This window comes from Tupaia chinensis, unplaced genomic scaffold, assembly GCF_000334495.1.
Source record: "Tupaia chinensis unplaced genomic scaffold, TupChi_1.0 Scaffold144767_1, whole genome shotgun sequence".
Classification (NCBI taxonomy): Eukaryota; Metazoa; Chordata; class Mammalia; order Scandentia; family Tupaiidae; genus Tupaia; species Tupaia belangeri.
Window position 1 is genome coordinate 21955 of NW_006204627.1, and position 24180 is coordinate 46134.

The window sequence follows — 24180 nt, forward strand, 5'->3', positions numbered from 1 at the left end:
CCCACCTTATAATATAAGGCACTATTATTCTACCCACTGTATACACAAGAAAACTGAAATCTGGTGACAGGTTAAGCAACTTGCTCAGGATTACACACGAAGCCAGGAAGCGGCAGAATTAGAAGTGTGATTTTAGAACCTGCCCACCCACACTAACCATGACACTAATCTGCCTCTTACTATGTGTTACACAAAGACATGTTAAAGCCTCCTATGGACAATTTCCGAACAATTTCCAAAAGGCTGTATTTTGATCTGAAGGAAATATGGGGCCATCAGAAAAGTCATGATGTATTTTCCTATTTTTTTTTAATGCAAAAAAATGCATCACAATTTTTCCAAAACCCAATAGAACTGTACCCTGTAACAAAGAAAACACTAGAGGTTAACCAGTTGTACTTTCCTTTGAAAACTCCTGGGATAAAACTCCTTTAACCAGGGCCAGCAGGTGGCATGGTGGTTAAGGCACTGGATTTTTCACATGGCCAACTGAAGTTCGAGTCACGGACCTGGCAGCTTGCTTTCTGTCTTTCTCGCTCTCTCTCTTTTTTCCTCTCTCTCTCACACAAGTGTCCTATAGCAAATTTAAAAAATAATAAGTAAAACAAGAGAGTTTTGGCATATGGAAATTTAACTGTAAAAACTGTAAAACTGTAAAAACTGTAAAAACTAACCTAACATTTCTATCTGTGCTGTTGTTCATTTTTAAAAATTGATTGATTAATTGATTAATTAATTAATTAATTATTCTTCAGTTTAATGACAGAGAGACAGAAACAGAAAGCAAGCTGACAGGTCCAAGACTCAAACCAATGTCAGCCAAGTGAGAGTACGGTGCCTTAACCACCACACCATCTGCCGGTCTCCACTTCATTTATTAAAACTGCCTGAAATACAATTTACTGCCCCTGAAAATGACATTACATTTGATTCTTACTGCAAGTCGCTTATCAGTTATATTTTGTACATTTTTTGCCCCACATAGCCTCAAGAGTTGTCCTTGGTTGACCAAGTTACTTAGGTCAGCCCAGCTACTCAGTTCAGACTACTCAGTCTCACGGTCAGAAGCTGAAAAATCAGTTGAAAGCTGGTGCTTAGACCTGGCCAGAGGCTGCAGGCCCCAATCCTTAGAAGGCCAAGACCTGGGTCTTTCTCCAGCCATACTCTTCCTCTTCTCAGGCTGGGGTGCCTTTGAGGGATAAGGGGACATCCCACTCAAGTGCTCCCTTACTTTTTTAGGCCATGGACCCAAGACCTGAGACTCCAAAATCCCAGCCCATTCCAGTGCCTGCACAGGCCAGCTCCTTGAGTCTTCTCTCACCAGGGCAGCATGTATGCTGGTATGTACCTTACAGCACAAGGAGTGTCTCTGGGACAGCTGCATGGACGGGGTAGGGCCTGGGAGGGGATAAACTTGCGCAGTCTAGAGTACCCACACATTCATGTTACAGGATGCTGGACAGGGTGGGAAGAGAAGAGGGTAGGTCCCTGAATTTAAACCTGGGTTCCAAGTTGTTATGGAGGTGTATTTCTCAAAGTAACAGGCTAGAACATTTTATTTAACAATATAGCAATCTGAATTATAACTTTATTTTTAAGAGAGAGATTTTTTGCTATGGGGCACATGTGCTCACCAGAGACAGAAAGCAAGAAACCACCTCCCCCCCCCCATGGGGAATGGCCATGTCACAATCCCTTCTCCTCCCAGATCTTCGGCACGCAGGCATTTAAGTCCGACGTGAGTTTTAAGCCAACGGTCGAGACTTGAACCGTGGTTGACTACAGGTGAGTCCAGCAATGTAACCATTATGTCATCTGCTGGCCCACAATCTGAATTATAACTTAATATTTCATCATAGTGTATGAGTTTCCATTTACACTTTTGCTCCAGGCTTCGAAAATATTAGGGGTCGGCAACTTAACGCTAGGGACAAGAAATATCAATAATAACGCTGAATTTTAACTTCCAGAAGAGAAACTGAACTTAAGACCAAATTGGTGAAATAGAATGTTATGACTTTTGAGTAAAACATAAGTGATTTTTTTTTACTATGTTTTTGTTTTCCCAATTTAAGGATTTTGCTTTCTTTTGAGCTGTTGATAGGCTCAGCAATGTGTTAAAATATTTTTTCTTCTTGTTTGTTTCTTTAAATGGAAACAAACTTTTCTTCCTTCCTGACCCCTTCGGAATTGTAAAGTATTCTGCAGCATTCTTCTTTTGTGGCAGAAGGATTATTTGCTAAGTTCAATAATACCTGTTGCATTGAATCAGAAATTGGAAATACTCGTTATTGGACAGGGCTTTGACAAGAATGTCATATCTGAAGATTAATCAGAAAACTATGGAAGTAAGGTAGATCACAAGTAAGCCAACAGAAGCTCTTGGAAAGGTGGCCTGGCACCATAAACAGTTCTGCCAGGCAGAGAGAATTAGAGAAACTATATGAAAGAATGCATACCATAAAATAACCTGGACTTTTCCAGCCCAAGCAGTAGAGACTGCAAAAGAGCAACCACACCAGAGAATTATCTTGAGAAAGACTTTGAAGAACGAGAGCCTGATCTTTGCTAGCAGATGGTGTATCACAGAACACTTGGTAGGCAGGGCTGAACTGAGAAGGTTTATGTGTGACTTGTGTGCTGGGCATTCGCTTTTCAACAATTTAAGAAGCTGACATGTAAATATTTTCTCAAAAATATTTAAAACCATACTGTCTCTGTTGTTAGAGTCACAAACAAAATTATAACAAATATTTTTTGAACACTATCTTTAAAATTCAGTTTTTTGAAATTTTGAAAGTTGTTTATTAATTGTCAAGAACTAGAGTATGAGCAAAAATTTGTTGATATGTAAAGTAAATGTCTGTGGGAAAATGAAAAAATAAATAAATGATTTTTTAAAGAAAGGAAAGTAACAGTAATGGTCAACAACTCTGAAGGGAAACAGTGAGGGGTCAGTCTGGCCTCAGTCGGATGTGAAAGTGCCGCAGCTGAAGCATAGTAATGGGCAACAACTCTGAAAGAAAGGAAAAACAGTGAGGGGTCAGTCTGGTCTCAGTCGGATGTGAAAGTGCCGCAGCTGAAGATGGACTAGTGAGAGCGCCCACGGACTCTCCACATTCGTAACCAGTCGGTCAGTTCAGGCATTAAAAAGCACTCAGCAAAATTCCTAGTGAAAAAAAAGAAAAGAAACTTCATAAAATCACCTAATCAACCCAGAAAAGCAACAAATGGAGCTGTAAAACTAACTTGATTTAAATAGATCAATTCTTTGGAAGGCATAAGGCGTATCAATCAATGCTTCCACAAGCTTCTATGCCTCCTAGTCTTTATCTAATCACACAACACATGATTCTGTGGGCATAGTCTCAATTTCCAAAACTCCACGGGTTGTCTTAAAACTATCAAAAGCAAAAAGATCACTGTTACATCCATCACTCACGGTGATTTGTACCATCTTGGAGATCAAGTATTTCGCAAATAAAGGAGGACAGTGACAATATTAGTAGACCTAAGACGCCAACATTAGTGGTCTACATCAGAGAGAATTCTTTCAATAATTCTAATGCTTTACAATGTCTGGGATATGTTTCATATTGAAATTTTTCAGGTTCAAAAAGACACGCTATGGGATCCAGCAGTTAGCGTAATGGCTATGTCGCTGGACTCCCACGTAGTCGACCGCGGTTCGTGTCCCGGACCCGGTGGCTTAAAACTCACGCCGGGCGCGTGTGCGTGCGTGCCCAAGATCCCGAGAGGAGAATGGAGGAGAAGGGATTGTGGCATGACCATCCCCCCTGGGGGGTGATTTCTCGCTTTCTGTCTCTATGTCTCTCTCTGTCTGTCTGGCGAGCACACACGCCCTACAGTGAAAATCTCTCCCCCCCCCCAAAAAAAGACACGCTAACTCTGGCGCCGTGGCTTAGTTGGTTAAAGTGCCTGTCTAGTAAACAGGAGATCCTGGGTTCGAATCCCAGCGGTGCCTTTAGCCGGCCCCCTCCCCCTCCGTGCAAACCCCTCCCCGCCCCGGACCCCGCAAAAAAAAAAAAAAAAAAAAAAAAAAAAAAAAGACACGCTATGCAACTATGACATAACGACTATAGTCAGTTGCACCTCTGTTGGGATTCTAAAGGATTTCCTGCAGTAAAAAATTACCTATCGCCTAAACTACAGTACAAAGGTTCTAAGTCTCTAAATTTATCATATTCATTTGCCCCCAAAAAAGATAAATAAATAACACAAAGTAGGTATGTCAATTGTGGTACACATCGTCATGCACTGCTAGCCTTTGTCTATCACAGGTGACATGCCTGCTCTGTGACAGAATTTTCATGAGCGACAGACAGTGAGAGGGAAAGTGAGAAATCACCCCCACAGAGGTCAGCCACTACTCAATCCCTTCTCCCTTCTTCTGGGATTTTGGGCAAACACACACACACATACACACACACACACGCGTGCGCACGCCAGTGTGATTTTCAAGCCAACGGGTCCAGGACTCAAAGCATGGTCAGCCCTGTGGGCATCCAGTACTGTAACCACTACACAACCTGCTGCCCAATGACTGGGAATTTTAAAGATTTATTAGCATTTACTCTTCACAGCAAACCACTAACCCCTGCTTAAGCACTTCTCACCATAACCTCAGGCAGAAGCCCTGTCCATCTTTGTAGGACTAATAGAAAATCATGTTTATAACTGAGTCAAAAATAGCAGTTTTTGAAGATGCTTTCATTACATTATGGAACCATAGGACTCATCTCCTTCTTGACCCCTGAGCATCTTTCAGATATTCTAAAACCACACTCATGTTTCTGATGGCTCTTTTCTAAGATGGACCACACATCTGCCAATCCCGTCCATGATTTTGTGTGTCGCACAAGATCTGTGGTTTCCTGTTTCCTGTATTATTGGGGCTGTCTTCTTCTCCGTCATGTCCACATTCTCTCATAGTGGATTTCTTCCATACACCCGAGTCCCTCGCATGTAGTATGGGACCTGGCACACAGCATATAGAAGAGAGGGAGGAAGGGAGACAGAACACTCAACTCCAAGTGTGTTCAAATATGGTGAACATCCTCCCCTCCCCTCTCTGTACAGCCCAGGGTGACCCTCGTGCTGCAAAAGCCACATTTATGACTTATTGTGACCTCATGGTCAACAAACATCTCCTCGTCAGATATTTACTGTCCTAGACTGGGACTTCTGGGTACCTATCGCTCTCCGAAATACTCTCTTAGACGAACCCATTCCTTCAGCCTGGGCAATTTCTTGGATTCTGAGCATACACACCCTTCCCCTCAGGCTTCACGTTCTCTCAACCAGGACACTACGCACCTGTCAGCCAGCACAGAGGACAGGGAGGCAGCTCCAGAGACAAGCTCCCATGTCATGACCTGCTCATCATACTTACGTAGGAACCCAGTGGCAGCTCAGATTACAGTTCATGCATTCGGCCTACAGAATGTCTATTTCTGACAAAGCAGATACGATTGAAAATCATATCAAATGTCTTGTTTATGTACTATGTCAACTGCTGTTTTCTACTTAATAAGCTTTGCAAAGAAAGAACAGAAGCTAGCCTGGTATGACCCATTCTTAGTGAAGCCATGCTGGGTTCAGGTGATCACCACCAGGGAAGAGCCACACCGCTCAGACCACATTTACAGAGTTAAATGGTCTGCTGAAGGGGATTCAAAGCCACACGTGCTAAGCTTGGGCAGTGACGTCCCTCACAGAGGTTCCTCAAAAAGGTGTGAGGAGCGGAAAGAAGATACGGCAGTCTTTCCCAGTTAATACCTTAAAGAGAGCACTTCGTTAGGTAGTAAGTTCCGGTGCCTGTGCCTCGGAATGAGAGTGCTACTCTTATTAGTGGACCCACGAAAAGCTTGCACACAGCTGGACTTCATGATTTTCCTAGCCACACTCGGGATCTGGTTCTGCCTGTCCATCAAGGAATTGTGGCCAGGTTCCTTGGCGAATGTCCCCCGAGCACTGCAATGTGTGATACACGCCTCCTGAAGCCCACCACCAGAGCCACAGCACTGCCTGAGTTCAGGCACAAGGGTGTAAACCAACAGATCTGGATTAAAGTCCGTAACGTTGGACAGGCAGCAACCACCCCTTAGAACACTGGTTTCCTGACTTTAAAACACTTAAAACAGAGCCTGCGTTGCAGGGTTGCTGGGAGGGTACTCGGACTCTATGAAAAACCAGCCCATGACTGAGACACGGTGGGCACTCAGGACACGTGGTCTTCTTCCCTTCCTGCCTCCCACCTTCCCTTTGTGGATGTGAGAGAAGGCAGTCCCAGCATGGTGGGCTGTGCGGTCTGCATTTACTCACGGGAGCTATGAAAATAACCATCGTCACGGTTCTGCTGTGCGGTGTATGGAAAAGTCGTAGTTCCCCTAACTATTTTACCCACCAGCCGCCTGAGGTCATCCTTTTCTCACACCATCCACTCAAACCATCTAAGCCACAGGTACAAAAGCGAAGCCCTTCCTCATTACGACAAAAAACAAAGCCTCTCTGACTAATTCACATTCAGCCTCGTAATCCTTCATCCCAGGGCCTTCCGAAATGCCAAGATCCTCAGGGAAGTGAAATTTCCTCGAACGTACAGCGGCTCAGAACGCCCAGGCTTTCGGGATGACTAATAATGGAAATGTACTATAAACAGGGAAGACGAAAGAGCTTAGAAAGCCTGCCGGGGAAAAGGGGGAGAAATCCTCACAGTTCGGGGCCTGGTGGAGAGAACGGCAGATTTCTGGCTAGCAGCAAAATATATACGTGTGTGTGACAATGAGCCCAGGTGGGCCCTGGTAGGGAGAAGGCTCCTCGGCGTCTCGCTGCCATGGTGTTTTTCTGGATCTTGACAATTCACTTCCCCAACAGGCACGCCGCCAACTCAAATGAGACTCAGAGCAGTGAAAAGCCCTTCAGGTAAACAGTGTGATAAGCTAAACTGAAAAACTAGACAATGTTTTTGGACTATGAGGTAGTTGCTATGGAGACAGTTGCTAATTAACTGCTTTCAACCAGGAGAACAAAGGGCTCGGGGCAGGCAGGCCTCTGTATCTCCGAGTGAGCAATGCTTCGAGCCTTGCACAATCGGCACCTCGCTCATATCTGGAATACCTGAGACCCGGCCGGGGCTGCTACGCGCCTGCAGAAAGGACACGACGAGTTTTCTTCATCCTGATCTGACCTGGGTTGCAGCACCTGGCCACTAGTACCTCGGGGAAGGAAGCAGCGGAGAGGAGACCAGGTGCACAGGGCTCACCTTCCCACCCACCTCGAGCCTGGCATGCTCCTAACAGTACCTTCACCCCTGCCCAGAGACCCCACGGGGGAGAGACGTGCAACTGTCTCAAGTCAGACATTTCACTTTACATGCTCTATTAATGAAACAAAACCCCACAGATGTGAAGGGAACAGATAACTCTCTTCTTTGGCATTCCTCTCTTTCATAAAAAAGTGGGTATCTCTCCCAACAAGGACGAAACATATGCCTTCCCTATTTCTAAGCCCCACGCATTGCAGACACTCAGTAAGTACTAGCAAAAACCTTGATCATGAGTTCATGATCCTGCTCCGTTTTCTCCCCTGATCCCACCCTTGCCGACAGGGCTGGCCCAGGGTGGTCTCTTCCACGGAGGTTAAACTGGTGCCCTGAGACTGAGACGCTCTGTACTGAAGGCTGACCTTTGAGCCACGCCCAGTTAAAATGAAAGACCCATATTCCCTCCCCAGATATTTAAACTCAAGTGTAGAACGTGACTCAGACTCACTAAGCATAACTGCCTTCAAGGTCTGACACCTTCTTTAAGATGAAGACTCTGCCATATTACTCATACGGTGACCCAAGAATGCCAATGTCAGCCCTCTGCTTCATTTCAGGCTAAATATATCCGCATCAAGTAAATGTCGACCTCAACCAAGCTGTCCTGTGATTCTGCCTCTGCAAAACAAAACCAAGTGTGTGTGTGTGGGGGGAGGGGGGTTGTTGTTGCTGTTCACTCTTAAGAACCACTGATCGGATCCAGCAGATGGACTAATGGTTATGTTGCCAGACTCCCACGTAGTCAACAGTGGTTCGAGTTCCAGACCCTGCAGCTTAAAACTCACGTCAGGCACATGTGCATATGTGCCCAAAATCCCAAGAAGGGATTGCAGGAGGCCATCCCTTCCCCACCCGAGGGGTGATTTCTTGCTTTCTCTCTCTGTCTCTCCAGTGAGCACACACAGCCTATAGCAAAAATCTCTCTTAAAAAAAAAAAAACCACTGATGGTTCATGAGCAGCCCACCTCCGTTTTCTAAGGCAGACTCTGGATTAAGCGTGTGATGATTCTGAACGGACCACAACAATACGGTTTTCAGTCTGACTCTGGTGACCAGGCACATAAACATCTTCAGGGTTTCCACTCTCTTCTGGCATTGCTGACATCTACCTAAAGAGTTCTGGAAGCCGAGGCCCAGGTTCAAACCAAGGCTCCAACTAAGTGCTATAAGAGTCCAGTTGGGACCCAATTGGAGAAAGTGCCAGGACAAAGCTTTGAGCTTCGGTTTTCATATCCAAAAAGTCAGAATACGAACACCTCTTTCAGAGAGTTCTGCAATAATTCAGTGTATTAAAGTGTATATTCTAGTCCCTAGCCCACAGTAAGTACTCAAGAGATCAGAGATCTTTCCCCCCTCCCCAAATCCATTTATCTCCTCCATGACCAAGAGAGATACAAAGAAAAAGACAGGGACAGGAACCTTAACAGGGGGTTGGTACACACGCCACAATCCACTGTCAGCCCTGAGTGGTGATGCAAGTGTACCTGCATGTCCAAGGAGGTCTCTGGATGTAAACCCAGAACTCTCCCAAGTGGGTCAGCCTCGCCCAGTGTTACAGTACCACCGAGATCACAGATCTTTAAGTCACCATTAACTTACTACTGTCCTTCCAAATAGGCCAGAGCAGTTGGAGAGCCTACTTTCTATCTCTGCAGCCAAACTCATAAAAAGAGTGAAGGGAAAGGCAGCAGGGTATAGTGCTTAAGGTGCTGGATTCCCACATGGCTGACTGTGGTTCGAGTCCCAGACCTGATGGCTTGGAAAAAATCACACCAAGTGCATGTCCAAAATCCCAGGAGGAGACGGGGGAGAAGCGACTGCGGCACGGCCGTCCTCACAGACGGTGATGTCTCTTTCCGTCTCTGTCTCTCTCCAGTCAGTTCAAGTGCCCTATGGGAAAAAAAACCCTACAACTAAGAAGTGAAGCGAATTTTTAGCCTGAGGTGTGCCCCCACCACCCACCCAAGTAGCCTCTCCTCTCTAGGCTGCTTGTCAATAGCAGTCATCATGCACAACTTGAGATGCTTTCACTTCCGTGAAAACGGGAGGGAGTGGGCCTAATTGCCAAATCTTGCTGCATTTTCTGGGATGCACTCAGGCCTTTCTTGTGAAACCAATGAGTTAAATTCTTGCTTTCCAAGCGGCAGTTTTTAAATTAAGACCCAAGCCCCTCCTTGCCTGGGTTAAATTTCATCAGCCATTGCCCAGGAACATCTCACCTCTCCTCATTTCAATCCCTCTTTTCTCTTCTCCTTTCAGACTGTGTTTCCAGCAACCCCACCCATCCATCCACCCATCCGTCCATCCATCCATCCACACAGTCAGCAGAATTTAATCAGCCAGCAGATGTGTGCCAAGCACAGTGCTGACGCTAGAACACAAAGATGTAACCAAGGCCATTCACGAGCGGTCTGAGGGCCGTTATGGGAGGTTAGGGTCTACAAGGAGGACATGCACAGCCTTGGAGGTTAGCTTTGTGCTGGGAGAAGAGCACGGGGCTCAAGGGCTGAGAGGAGATGAGATGCTCCGCACGGTCCTCCCAGCGCAGAGGAGAAAGCATGGCTTCCCAGGCCCCTTTTCCCTTTTGTGCTATCACTTCCATCACATTCTCTATTGTCCCCATCTACTGCTAAATACGACCACCAAAGAGCACTCCCTGCTAGGAAAATGAAGGTAGGGCTGAGGGGCAGAAAGGTGATCTTGATTCAGCACACAGGGCCCCTTCCTGGGTGGACACCCAGCTTCCCTGTGGGTCTTCTCAACAGTTCCCTGGGCTTATCTCTGGCGCGACAGGAGCCTGTGAGTCCTGTCAGCCTCCCCCACTGGTATGAGAACTATGCAAGAGCCTTATCTGGTCTTATCTGATGTGTATTTCTATCTGGAGCGCCTACCACAGTGCCTGGCACACAGCTGCTCAGTAGAGCCTCACAATACTGAACTAAACTGGGGTGTAGAGCCTTGGAGTGATGGATGCAAGATCAAAACGCTGAAAGGTGAAAACTGGATTGGCACTCTGACTCAGTCACTGTCCCGAGCGGGGTGACTGCAGATCTTCCCCAGAGGAGACTGGACGTGCAGGAGGCGACCACCTGCAGACACAGTACACTAACAAAACTGACAGGCTCTCCAGCTTCATGTCTCTCATCAAAACTTCTCTCACCCAGGGGCCAGTAGGTGGCATAATGGTTAAGGGACTGGACTCCCACATGGCTGACTGTGGTTCAAGTCCCAGACCCGGTGACTTGAAACTCACGCCGGGTGCATGTGAGTGCATGCCCAGAATCCTGAGAGGGGAATGGAGAAGGAATTACAGTGTGGCCCTCCCCTGAGGGATTATTTCTCACTTTCTCTCTCTCTGTCTCTGGTGAGCACACACACCTTATAGCAAAAACCTGTTAAAAACAAAGCAAAACAAAACAAAACAAAAACCTCTCTCACTCATCGGTGTGGCTAACTGAAAATGCAACCTTACCGGAAACTATATTTAATGATTATATACACTGTTATCATTATACACTTATTCCCCTGGTGCTCCTGAATACAAAGATACCAAGAATAATCCTACAAAACTTTTATGCTATCAAAGAAAACTAGAAAACATTAAAAAACAAAAACAAAACAAAACAAAAAACCCTCTCCTGCAGCATCTGATAATCTCCCCTCTTTCAGGAAGCCTGCATTCTCAGTGCTCTTACTCGTACCTTCTACATACAGGCCTGAGCTATTAGTTAAACAAGAAAAGAAAACATAATTTTGATCCAGGTTAGGAATACAGAAAACTTATAATCTATATCTAAGCTACAAGCCCCAAAATGATGTGGGAAGAACCAATAATTAAGAGGACATGGGTTCAAATTCTAAGGTGCTAATCACGTAAAGAACACAGTTCAGTCGCTTCACCTCCTAAGTCATTTATTTCATTTGCTAGGGACCAGTAGTTGGCGTGATGGCAATGTCACTGGACTCCCGGGTAGTCGACCACGGTTTGAGTCCTGGATCCGGTGGCTTAAACTCACGCCCGGCGCATGTGCATGCGTGCCCAAGATCCTGAGATGAAAATGGAGAAGGGACTGCAGTGTGGCCATCCCCCCCCAGGGAGTGATTTCTCACTTTCTGTCTCTCTGTCCCTCTCTGTCTTTCTGGAGAGAGCAAGTGCCCTATAGCAAAAACCTCTCCAAAAGAAAAATAAAATAAATATGTTAAATGAAAATAAATAATAGCTCTTCTCACTAGGGTGGCTGGACTAAGGGAAATATCTGAAAAGGCCATTATAAACTGTAAAGCACAGTAGGAGACTTTTGTTAGTAGATGTTAAAACACAAACACACACACACACACATACACACACATACACACACCTGTTGCCAACCTTATAGGGAAATTCAAGTAAATCATCGCCATAAAAAGGAACCAGAGGATTTATGGGGACACAAGTCACAGCACCAAACATCTGACTGGGAGTAACAGACAGTAAGTCACCTTAATAATTATCGGAGGAGGGGAAATATAAGGAAGAGGAGTGTTAAGGCTCTTTGTTGCAAAAATTGCTCGGAACTAAGTGCATGACTGTTCACTGCTTGGCGCCCAGATTCTGGTCTGTGAAATGGGTATAATGAGAGTACGGTACCCATTTACCAGGGCTACTGCGAAATTTAAATGTGTTAGTGGTTTTAAAGAATTGAGAGCTCACACTTCTAACTGGTAGCCAGGCAAGTAAACGAATAAACAAGATCCTCAGGTACTTCTCGCTGTTCTGTAATACGTGCTCAGTCAGTGCCGAGTCCCTCCCACTGGCAGGCCAGAGAGGCATATCTCACAATTCGCCTGAGTGAATGGACAAGCATTGTAATCTTTCCATTCGACAGGGTACCAGAGAGTAAGATGCCGGATTTTCTCTTTTTTTAGGGTGGGGAGGTTGGAAGTCAAGAGAGAAGAAGGCAAACCAGTCTACAACTGAGCCTAGATCAACACTGCTTCCCTCCTGGAGTGGAACAGCACTGCCCTGGGTCATCGGCATTAATCACCACTTCCACAGAAACTCACGTTCCTTTTATGGAAGCAGAGCGTTCAGGGTTTTACATTGGTACCACAGAAGGAGTACTCAGTAGCTGCCAAACTCAACTGTAAACACGAGGTGTTTTTTTATCTTTTTGGCTTTTTTTTTTTTTCTAATTACAGATGAGAATTTGACTTCTGGTAAGGTTTATACACGTAAATAAGATGGCCATCAGAGGGTCCAATTCCCTTCATGCCTACATTAGACCAGAGGCACCGAGGTCGTCCTATGTGCAGAACAGTGCCTTGCGGTGGGAGAAAGACCGAAATCAAATCCTAGACCTCAAGGAGAGTTTAATAGCATCAAGTCCTGCCTTTAGGGAGTTTCCTATCAAGCCAGGGAAACGGAGTCCCAACAGATTACACTTTACATAGAGGGCCCAGCAGGCGGGGGAATGCCTAAGAGATGGCCGACTGAGGTTCGCACCTTGCCCTGGCAGTTTGGAAACCAAACTGGACACTTGCACATGCCCAAAGTCCTGGGAGGAGAATGAAGAAGAAAGGATTGGCACGAGCACCCCCCCCCCCGGAGGGAGTATTTCTCACATCCTTTCTCTCTGTCTCTCTCTGTCTCTCTTCAGAGAGTGCAAATATCCTATGGGGGAAAAAATGAGAAAATTAATATAAGGGCTGAGAATGCAGTTTTCTTGAAAGAGGGGAGATTATCAGATGCTACAGGAGAATTGTTTTATGTTTTCTTGTTTCGCAACAGGGTGAATGAAAAGGTGCTAGACAAGAGGAGAACACTGAGTCAGAAGGAAAGAGGGGAAACCAAGGCAAGAGGCAATGGTCAGGAAAGACTGGTAGAGACAGAACTAGAACTAGGGGTCTCCGAAGACAGGAAAAACAAGGGCAGAAAGGAGATGACAAGTTCTCTGCGGAATGGGCACGCATCACCTCCAATCAGCAGCCAGCAAACCTTCATAGGAGGGACTTTTTTTTTTTCTTTTTCTTCCCTTTTAGGATTTTGGACATGCTCATGCATGCACACACACACACGCACACGCTTGAATGTGCACACACACATATACCCAGCATATTTCTCAAGTCCTATAGTAGGCCACATGGGATCCAGCTGTCTAAACCACCAGGACATGGAGTCAGCCCATGGGGGCCTGTTACCTGTCAGTTATAGGGTCTGGGTACAGAGGACAAGAATGGGGATAGCAAAAATACAGTGTGGCTGGAGTTGAGGCCACCAGGGCAGCAGTGCAAGATAAAAGTGGGAATATCCCAAGTTTTTAGAAAAGTCATGACACGTTTTTTGGTTTTTTTTTTTTTTTAAGAATTATTTTATTTAACTTTATTTATCCATTCATTTTAATTTGACTAGAGAGAAACACAGAGATGTGGGGCAGGGAAGTGAGAAATCCACCAGGTTCGGGACTGGAACCATGATCGGCCATGTGGGAGTGTCCAGCGCCTTAACCACCACACCACTCGCTGGTCCCGACACATATTTTCATAGAAAAAGAGACAGAGTTTCCATTTCATGCAAAGAACTCTAACATGAATTTATAATAAAAAGAGTAATTTTAATTTCTATTGCAGAAATGGAAGGCATGGCTGAAGGCTCATCTATGGCTGGGGGTCTTGGGCTGGGTTTAGATGATTGGAACAGTAACAGAAAAAGAGCGCTTAAAAGATGTCCCAAGGGAAACAGATGATCAGGAACTGAACATATATTCCACAGGGAAAACTGAATAGTAGGGTTAACTAGGCGGTTTCAAAGACGGGAGGCTTCAAAAAACAGTAGGTAAATTATACTTACACACACACACACACACACACACACACACACACAAGAAAACAAATACGAGATGTCAGTGGGTTCCATTTTGAAAGTATGAAGTGTTCTGCTGATGAACGGACATCTCTCTACAAGGGACATGGCAGGCCTGCACACAGGCATACAGGAAAGTTGGCCGAGTGGAGGAAAAGGAGGAAAATAACACCTTCAACATAAGCACCACTAGTAAGGTCAAGAGGAAGAAGGAAAGGCAGTGAAAAAGAGAAAGCATTCAGATGCTAAGAGCTGTCCCATGGAGTTCAGGATAAGGTAGGTGTTCACGAAGGGTGCAAAATGTTGCAAAAGCCAACGTCCAGGAATGTCAAAAGGACACCAGAATTGTCAGTGAGTGGACTGCCAATAGTAGAATCCCAGGTCTGAGGGCTGAATGCATGCTAAATCCAGACTCCAAACTGAACTGGGCCCCTACCCCACTCTGATTTTCCAAAGATCAGTCAAGAGAAGGACTGATGTGACAAGGGCAAGAAGTTCAAAACCTTTGTTCTACCAGTCTGTTTTGGTAAAGGATTAAAAGCTAGTTGTCACCATTAAAAATATCAGCTCCTCCCCTCCCCAAGGCAAAACCTTAGGATATATACCTAGAGGTGTTGTGTGATGCTCACACGTGACTCTCAAAACTTCCAATAACTCTTCTGTGTTTACTGACATACCAAGAACTGCTGAACAAAGCTGGGAAGGGTGGCCCCCACCTACAGTCCCAGTGCCTTGGGAGGCTAAGGGAAAAAGATTGTGACACAGCAAGACCTTGTGTGAAAACGCTCTCTACCCCAGTCATAGAAGTCACCAAGCATTTCTGGTGCCTGTGCAGTCTCTATTCTGCAATGGTCCTTGTACCCCTAGGTAATACACAGGCTTCTCTATAAACGATACAGTTCAGTGAGACCAACCGTGTTGGTTTTCTATGAGTTTTTCTCTTTTTTCTTCTTTCTATGGTTTTAGCCATAGGGTGTGTGCACTCTCTGGAAGAGAAACAGAGAATCAGAATGAGGAAAAGTGCGAAATCACACCCCAGGGGGGATGGCCACACAGCAATTAATTCTTCCCACGAGATTTGACACACACACACATACCTTCCCAGCATGATTTTCAAGCCACCGATGTGAACCATGGTTGGCCACATGGGAATACAGTACCCTAACCACCATGCCACCTGCTGGCCCCAAGTTTTTCTTTTTAATTTAATTCAACAAACACTGAGCACCCACGTCGTGCTCTTTCCATACCACCTTTCATACTCCCCAAACTCCCAGTCTCAATAAATAGGTTGCTAGCCCTCACTTGGTATCTGTAAGAGATCAGGTCAGGAAAGAAATGCAATGCAGTCTTCACTCTGACACCCCGCCTTTTCTGAAATGAATGTCTGCCCCCCTCTCAGTTTCATCGCTCCTACTGAATATAAAGGACTCATCCAGAAATTAGCACCTCTAGCCCCCCCAGAGGTTCTTCACTGTACTGTGAACCTGGGTAGCTTTTAAACACTACAAATGCCTACCATCTCATCAGAGATCTGATTTAAGTGGGTTGGGGCGAGGCTGTCATCATTACTTTTTTTGTTTTTCTTTTAAGCTTCTCTAATCAAATATGGGACCAAGGTTGAGACACAGTGCACTACTTCAAGAGAGGTGCTTTGCCAATCGGGCATGCATGGGCATCCCCCCAATCTTGTGAAAAGCAGGCTCTGGTTTAGGCAGTCTGCAGTGGGATCTGAGAATCTGCACTTCAGCAAGCCCTGGCTGAGGCCGATGCTGCGCACTGTGGCCCACAGCTGGTGCAGCGAGGGCACAGCCAGGGCCTCAGGGTGTCTTAGTGCTCCAGGAGAGCAAAAGTTTAGTGGGAGGAGAACTGGCTTTGGGGTCAGACCAATCTGGATTTCAATCCTGGCTCCAACACTTCTAATTGTGATGTTTAGATCACTGATCATCTTTGAACCTATGTCACTACACACAATACAAGTGCCATGGGTCAAACTGTCTCTCTCAAAAACATATGTAGAAGCCCTCACCCTGGGTACCTCGGAATTGATCTTAGTGGGAAACAGCGTCATTGCAGTTGTAATGAGTGGGGGTCATACTGGAGGAGGGTAGACCCTTAATCTCCTATGACTGGTATCCTTTCAAGAAGATCATGCAAAGACCCACCAGGAGAGAAACATCATGTGTCGACAGAGGCAGAGACTGGAGTCAAGTAGCTGCAAGACAAGGGAGGCCAAATATAGATGGTGAGGCTAGAAGCTAAGAGGAAAGCCCAAAGAGATCCTCCCCAGAGCCTTGAGAGAACGTGGCACGGCTGACACCTCAATCCCCAACTTCTAGAATCTATAACTGTGGGAAGATAAACGTCTGCTGTCTCAAGCCACTCCATGTTTGCCGCCGTGTTATCGCAGCTCTAGAAAGGAATACGACAAGGCACTAACATCCCCTGGCGGGGCAGGGCGGCTGAGACGGAGCTGGGCTGCAGGTGAAGGCCCGCACTGCTGATCGGGGCAGGACAGATTTCCTCTTCTTTTCACAATCAGGATCTCCTTAAGGAAGAAGCAACTGCTGGGAGCCGTGTGCAGGTAGCTGTCCTCAGCTGCAGCAGCTGGACTCATCCTGCACACACGCCCCAGTATGCACAGAGGCTCCTCCTGGGTTGCAGAAGCAGCTCTGCTCAGTCCTGAGTGGGAACAATTACAAGCCCAGCTGGGCCCCTTCGGCCCTGTATGCCACTGTGACGAGCAAGCTGCTGGCCACGTCGGAGGAACGGGGAGCAGGACAGAGACATGGGGCCCACCTGGGGAGGGCTAACCAGTACTATCATTTTACCTGGCCCTAACCTAGAAAGGGACTCTGACATGGATGATTCCTCCCAAAAGGAGGATTCCAAGCCCAGAGTTATGTAGCATATTCCAAACTCAGACTACCCTGATTACTCAAAAGCCATTAATACCAGGAGTTCCCCCCTCCTTTTTTTTTTTTTTTAAAGGTTTTTGCCATAGGGCACGTGTGTCTCAGAGAGACAGTGAGAAGGAAAGTGAGAAATCACCCACCCAGAGGGATGGGTGATAGCCACACAGCAATCACTTCTCTAGGATACACACACACACACACACACACACACACACACACACACACCTGGCATGAATTTCAAGCTGCTGGATCTGGGACTCAAATCATGGTTGGCCGTATGACAGTCCAGCGCCTTGACCACTATGCACCTGATGGTCCCACCATGCGGTTTTAAAAACACTTTATATGTGCATATGTAGGTATGTATGTGCATGCAAATGCCTGTCAATGAAAGTGATACACAGAGAACATTTACAAGTGAGGTTCACTCTTCAAATTGCACTTGTTCTTATTTAAGCTGCTATATTCAGCTCCATTCATTCAGTCATCATATCATCAACCCCAAAGGGTCTACTATGTCCAGGGGACGACAGAGACAAATATGACATAGACCAGACATGGAAAAGTTCAGAGTCTGGAAAGAAGACAAAAACATAATGAACAAGCATTTCCTGGGTACTTGGGACATGCCAAGCATATCACAACAAACCTAGGAAACGAATACTAAGTGGCATTAATTAATCTGTTTGGGATCACACAGCTGATAAGAAGTGAAATCTGAAATACTGGTTTGAAGTCCTGTTCCCTTCCCAGTATTCCACAGCTATTTCCCATCAGACTTGGTCAAATCTACACTCTTGAGTTTGTGGTAGACCAAAGGCCTTGGTCATTTTACTCCAGAGTCTTAGGAATGAAATGTTTGCATCCACCATCATGTCTAGTGTTCCAAAGTAGACTCTTAGAGGATTGCATTTCACATATATTCTTGAGGAATACCCCATGCTCAGTTCTCCCAGAGAGAAAGGGATTTTGAGTAGTCACAGCGAAGTCACAAAGAGAAAGTGAGCTCTACATATTCATCATTCAGCAAGATTCCCAACGAATCCAGAGAAACTTTCAAGGAATATCTCTGGGCTTAACAACAAAGAAGTCACCCAGGCTAGCTCCCTTGTGATTTACGTTCCACATCCTACATGTCTTTTCCTAATAAAGTTCTTACATCACCAAGTCAGTGGGTATCTAAAAATGCTTTATAAAAAAATGAATGAAAAGCCAAACTCAACAGATGTGTAACATGCATGAAAACGTTGGTCAATCTAGTAAGACAGACTTTACTCTAAGGGAAAATACTAACCAAGAAAGAAATACAAGTATATAATAAACACAGACAATTTTTACACTCACCTATAATCAGACATACACATCAAATTGGCAATCAGAGTTTCCAGCTCTAAAAACAGCAAAGACATTTTAAAAAGTAAATACCCAGCACTGACCATGGACTAGGGAAACGAGTACTTGTGTGACTTTTTTAATGAGTAGACATCGATAACATGACAATACTATTACAACTCTTAAAGAAAATAATCCACCCTTTAATTCACCATTGCACTTCTTGGAATTGATCTTAAAGAAAAAACTCAGGTATATATTATTCAAGGACATTCACTATAGTTACTTATGGAATGGGAAAACCACTTAATTTATCAAAACTAGGCAAAAGGTTGAATATAATATGATATGTTTGTTGATTTAAAAAAACACCTTCGGGACCAGCAGATGGCATAATGGTTATGTTGTTAGACTCCCACATAGTCAACTGCAGTTCAAGTCCCAGATCCAGGGGTTTAAAACTCACACCAGGCACATGTGTGTGCATGCCCAAGATCCCAAAATGAAAATGGAGGAAAAGGGACTGAGGTGTAGTCATCTGCCTTGGGGGAGGGGGGGCAAACTTCTCACTTTCTGTTTCTTTCTATCTCTCCAGTGAGTACACACACCCTATAGTGAAAAGCTCTCCAAAAAATTAAATAGTTTTTTTCAAACTTCATAGATTTTTAGTGATGTAAAAAAAAAATTAAGCTATGATCCCAGTGTTTAATGATGTAAAAAAAGAGAAAAAAAGAGTATATTGACATAGGAAAAAAGATCAAATGTATAACAAATTACTAAGTTCATTAATTTCCAGATGACAAGAATCTGATTTATCGTGATACTTTTCCATTTCTTCTAATATTATATTCAGAAGACAAATAATAAATATGAGTGTGTTACTTTAAATCTAGGGAGTCCCAATTACAATGTTCACTGTAAGAACACTATGTATAGGTCAAATATTGGAACTAGCATTTACCTAGCACTTCCCAAGCTCCTTGCATCATGCTGGCTACTTCACTGATGGCCACTTAATCCTCAGAGCGCCCATCCCTAAGGCTGGTCAGTGTCACTGCTCCATGAGAAAGTTGGAGAGCCTGGACAACATTCAGAGTTGCTGAGCCAAAAGCTCAGCTGTTCACAGCCAGGCCTCAGGTTCTAAGCCCAGGACATGTATCAGGACAAGGCAGAGGGGGTTCTGGGAACAACCCCATGTCTGGACCTGTGGACCACCAGACATGAACACAAAGGCATGTAGAAGGCAGCAAGCCAAAGAGAGTAGTCACAAGTTTAGACTTGCTTACGTACTTTTACGTAGGCCAAAACTTTCTTCAGACACTATCTAGGATATTTTCCCCTTGTTCCGCTTATTTCTGTCTTCTTGTTACTCCTGTAATGTCTTTTGAACCAGCCTCTCCTGGCCCCCAAATCCCTGAGGAGTTAATGACAGCTGCCCAGAAAGAATCTGTCCAGAGCAGAGTAGTACTATTTACCTACCGAACAGACCTCGATGGAAATCTTCGTTAAAAACATTTACTTTTGTCCTATTTCTGTACTCACCAAACAACTTCCTAATCAGTGTCCCCACGTTCGTGAAGGAGTGCCCCAAGGACGTGCCCAATGCCCACCCTGCAGCCTGACCTCCAATCCGGAAGGCACTCCTCCAAGTGCCCACCTATCTCCACAGAAGACTGAGTCCTTGCCCACCTCCTTTGTTCCTGTGGTGTTCTTGCTATTCCCTGACCCTGCTGGTTTCTGTGACCACGTGCTATGGTTCATGTGCAAGTTTGGGTTTCACTTGTCTGACATATAATATGTACCTGTGTTCTACAAATACATAGGACTGCTTCCCTGAGCTTTATATTGCTTTCCTACAGTCTCTAATTCTACTCTGTCTGTTACAAAGGGAACATTTCCCCTTCTCTTTTATAGTTTTCTTAGAGAAAGCACTTATACCTCAAATACAGGAAAATGTTAGACTGGAAAATTGACTTTAACTAGCCCCAAATCTCAATCAACAGACCTTGTCCTAAAAACGGACACTCATTGACTACTAAACTTTGTAGGAATATCTACGATAGCCCATCCTACCCCACCCAGCTGCAATCCGTCACTGGTTGGAGCCAGAAAAAGCGTGCTGATCAGATGTCTTAGTCATGACAAATGTTTATATGGAGCACCTGCCCACCTCCAAAACTGACAAGACTTATCAGTGCCTTCCAGAGTTATCCCAGTACTGCTAGAATCTTCTATCAGACTAGGACTTTTATCTTAAAAAGCCTGAAGTGTTGAGAGCAACTCATATCACAAGAAGGGATTCTCCCAAGGAAGGCAGGAGCCCAAAGTCTGGGAAACACGAGATATCTTCGGTTGGTACAGGTTCCTACAGAAGCCCTGTCGGAGTCTACCTGAATGTCTGTTCTTAAGAATGGACCAAAGCTAGGCTGTTCTCTGGAAGTTCTAAGTGGGAGAAGCTAAAAGCCTGGCACTTCCTTGGCATGAAGTCCACAAAAGAAAACCAACAGAAGGGCAGTTATCCCTGGAAAATCTCTCTGGGACATCCTAACACCTTGCACCTAACAGAGACCAAAGCATTCACACAGCCTGGGTGAAAAGGCTCCTATGAAGATGGACAGAGTCTTTGTGTGGGCACATGTGCTCGCTTCTCTTGGTAGACGCCTAAAAGTGAAATTACTCTATGTTTAACATTTTAAGGAATTGTCAAACTACTTTCCAAACAGGCTGCACTATTTCATATTTCCCGAGTATCGGATGAGGGTCCCAACTTTCACCACTCTTACCAACACTTGTGACTGTCTACCTCTCTGACTATAGTCATTCTAGAAGGTGTGAAGTGGTATCTCATGACAGTTTAAATGTCCATTTCCCTGAATGCTAATGATGTCCTTTTCTTTTTCTTCATGTGGTTTCGGGCTACTTACATACCTTCTTTGGAGACATGCCATTTAGATCTATTGGCAAAGTCAGTAAAAGTTAGATTCAGAAAATGAAGATAATCAAATGGTCTTATTTAGTTAGTTAGTTAGTTAGTTAGTTAGTTAGCTAGCTAGCTAGTTAGTTATTGCTATAGGGCACATATGCCTTTGTAACAGAGAGATAGAAGCAAGAAGTCACCCAGCAGCAGGGTGGCCATGCTACAATCCCTTCTCCTCTATTCTCTCGAGATTTGGAGTGCGCGCGCGCGCGCACACACACACACACACACACACACACACACACACAGGTGTCATGCATGAGTTTAAAGCCTCCAGGTCTGGACTTAAATTACAGTCAGCCGTGTGGGTATCCTGCAACATAACCATTATGCCATCTGCTGCTCCCTCAAATGGTCTCTTATAGTCTTGATTGGTCTGAGATTCTGTTACATTGGGATACAGAAGGAGCTGAATCTGGGGAATTCTAGAGTCCCTTCACCTTATCCCCCCTTGTCACAGTTTAACAGAATTACAATCGTCTTTCTTCCTCAACACAACTGAAGGATAAGGCCACAGTATTTGGAATTTTACAAATTCGAGTTGTGCTCACTGAGCACCCAGGCCCCAGGGATATGGAGATGGAGAAGATACACAAAGGGCCCTCGGAGAGCTCCGCTGTTAGAGGACACAGTCTCCCCTCACCCTCAAGAGGTAAGCTGATTTGACCTTAGGCAGACCAACCTGGGGGGCACAGCCTACATTTTCTTGCTGTCCAAGCCTAAATATCACAGTTCCTTAGGCTGGAAGAAAACAAAACTCGAGGCTCTGGGCCAGCTGCAGTGAACGACCCTTGAAGGAAAGAAGTAGGCTCCATAGGGGTGCCAGGGATCTGCACTGGGTCTCGGCCCAGCCACTTCCTGTGGAGGGGCCCAGGGCTGCCCCTCTGGCTGCCACTCCCTGCCTCTTTCCCAGCACAGCAGCCCAGGTCAGAGTCCTGCAGAGGTATGGAGCTGAACCCTACAGCACACACTCTGCCTCTGCTTAGGCGAATAAGCCCTCACAACTAAGTAGCAGGCAGGGGCTCCAGCTGCCCTAGCCTCAAGGCTGCAAGCTCAGGCTCTGAGTTCACTGGGCAGGGGCCACAGGGCAGTGTCAGAGCACCAACTGAGACTCACCCAGGCCCACTCAGGGCATTGCCAACAGGACGACCCAAGTGGGCTCAGACTGCAGTTCATGTAAAAGAGCAATTCAGCAGACTCCCTGCTTGCATCTACTGATGCTAATTACCACCTGGCTGAACAAACAAGGCAGTGGGGAGGAGTCAAGGCACATTCACCAGACTCTGGGTTCCTACCCCTCCATCTATTCTGGGCCAAACTCTCCTAGTGACTTACTCACTCACTCACTTTCTCTCTCTCTCTCTTTCTCTCTCTCTCGGCATTTAAAAGAGAGCTAGCTGCTTGAACATCCCAAATTTCAAAGTGAGTGGCCTTGGAAATCATAAGCTAACATCAATTGTTTGATCTTAGGAAAAAAGCAACGCCAATGACAATGCCACCACAAACTGAGTTCCCCACGTGCCGGGTAATGCCTAGGGAACTACAACCAGTCCTCAAGGTAGGTGGCATTATGCCCATTTACAGAAAGGAAACTAAAGCTCAGAGAAATCAAGGTCCTGCAGCCAGAAGTAATGCTTGATCTTTCTGATTCTAAACTAGGTTGTATTTTAAACCAAGATGACAACAATACCAATTTACCAGGGCCAGCAGGTGATGTGGTAGTTAAGGCACTGGGCTCCCACATGGCTGACCACAGTTCAAGTTCTGGACCTGGTGGCTTTATTTTCTCACTTTCTCTCTTTGGTAAGTGCAGATACCTACAGTGGCAAATTTTAAAAATAATAATGACAAGTAAACTAAATAATTCTTTTTAAAAGTACAAATTTATGGGGCGACCAGATGGTATGGCGGTCCACATGTCCAACCGTGGTTCTAGTTCTGGACCCCGTGGCTTAAAACTCATGCCAGGCATGTGTGCTGCAAGCCCAAGATCCCAGGAGGAGAATGGGGGTGAGATTACAGCATGGCCATCACCCCCTGGGGTGGGGGGGAATGATTTCTCACTATCTGTCTCTCTGTTTCTCCAACAAGCATACATACCCTATAACAAAATTTTCAAAAAACAAACACATAATTTATCATGGTGGGGAAGGAGTGGTCTCAATTATAAAGCAGTTTTAAATTGATTTTTGTCCTAGCTTAAGAAAATAACTAAAATCACTACCTAGACTCGAGTGAATTACAATGCCCTCCTTTGTAATTATACACACCTGTACTATAGCTCACATCGCCCTTCATCCAGACTCTTGCAAGGGTCACCTCTGCAATGCTGTATTCTCAGTGCCTGGGGTGTGCTGTGGTATGCATGGAGACAGTTCGTCCAAAAGTCTGTTTAGTTGTTACTTTGGTAACTTAAGACTTACTGACTCAATCTTAGTATATTCTACACAGTTCCTTTTCCTCTTTAGAATGTGTACACTATACTTTTTTTAAATGCCATAGGGAGCATGCACATGAGAGAAAGAGAAGGGGACAGAGAGAAGGAGAGAGAGAAGTACACCCCGCAGTGGGTCGTAGTTGCAATTCCTTTTTCCTCAACTTCTCCATCCCATCAGGATCCTGGGTTAGCATGCAAGTACTTGGTGTGTTTTTAAGGCACTGGGCAGGGATTCAAGTCATGCTCAGCCATGTAGGATCCGGCTCCCTCTTCAAAGCACTTAACTGCTGTACTACAGGGCCGGCCCTATACATCTTCTCAAGTGTTTCATTTTGG

At 45.3% G+C, this 24180-nt stretch overlaps 1 non-coding gene across 1 annotated transcript; it reads left to right on the forward strand.

The window, feature by feature from the left end:
* Window positions 1-3911: 3911 nt before the first annotated feature.
* Window positions 3912-3985, forward strand: TRNAT-AGU (transfer RNA threonine (anticodon AGU)). Its single transcript has one exon. It is a non-coding gene; the product is annotated as a tRNA-Thr (tRNA).
* Window positions 3986-24180: the final 20195 nt, after the last annotated feature.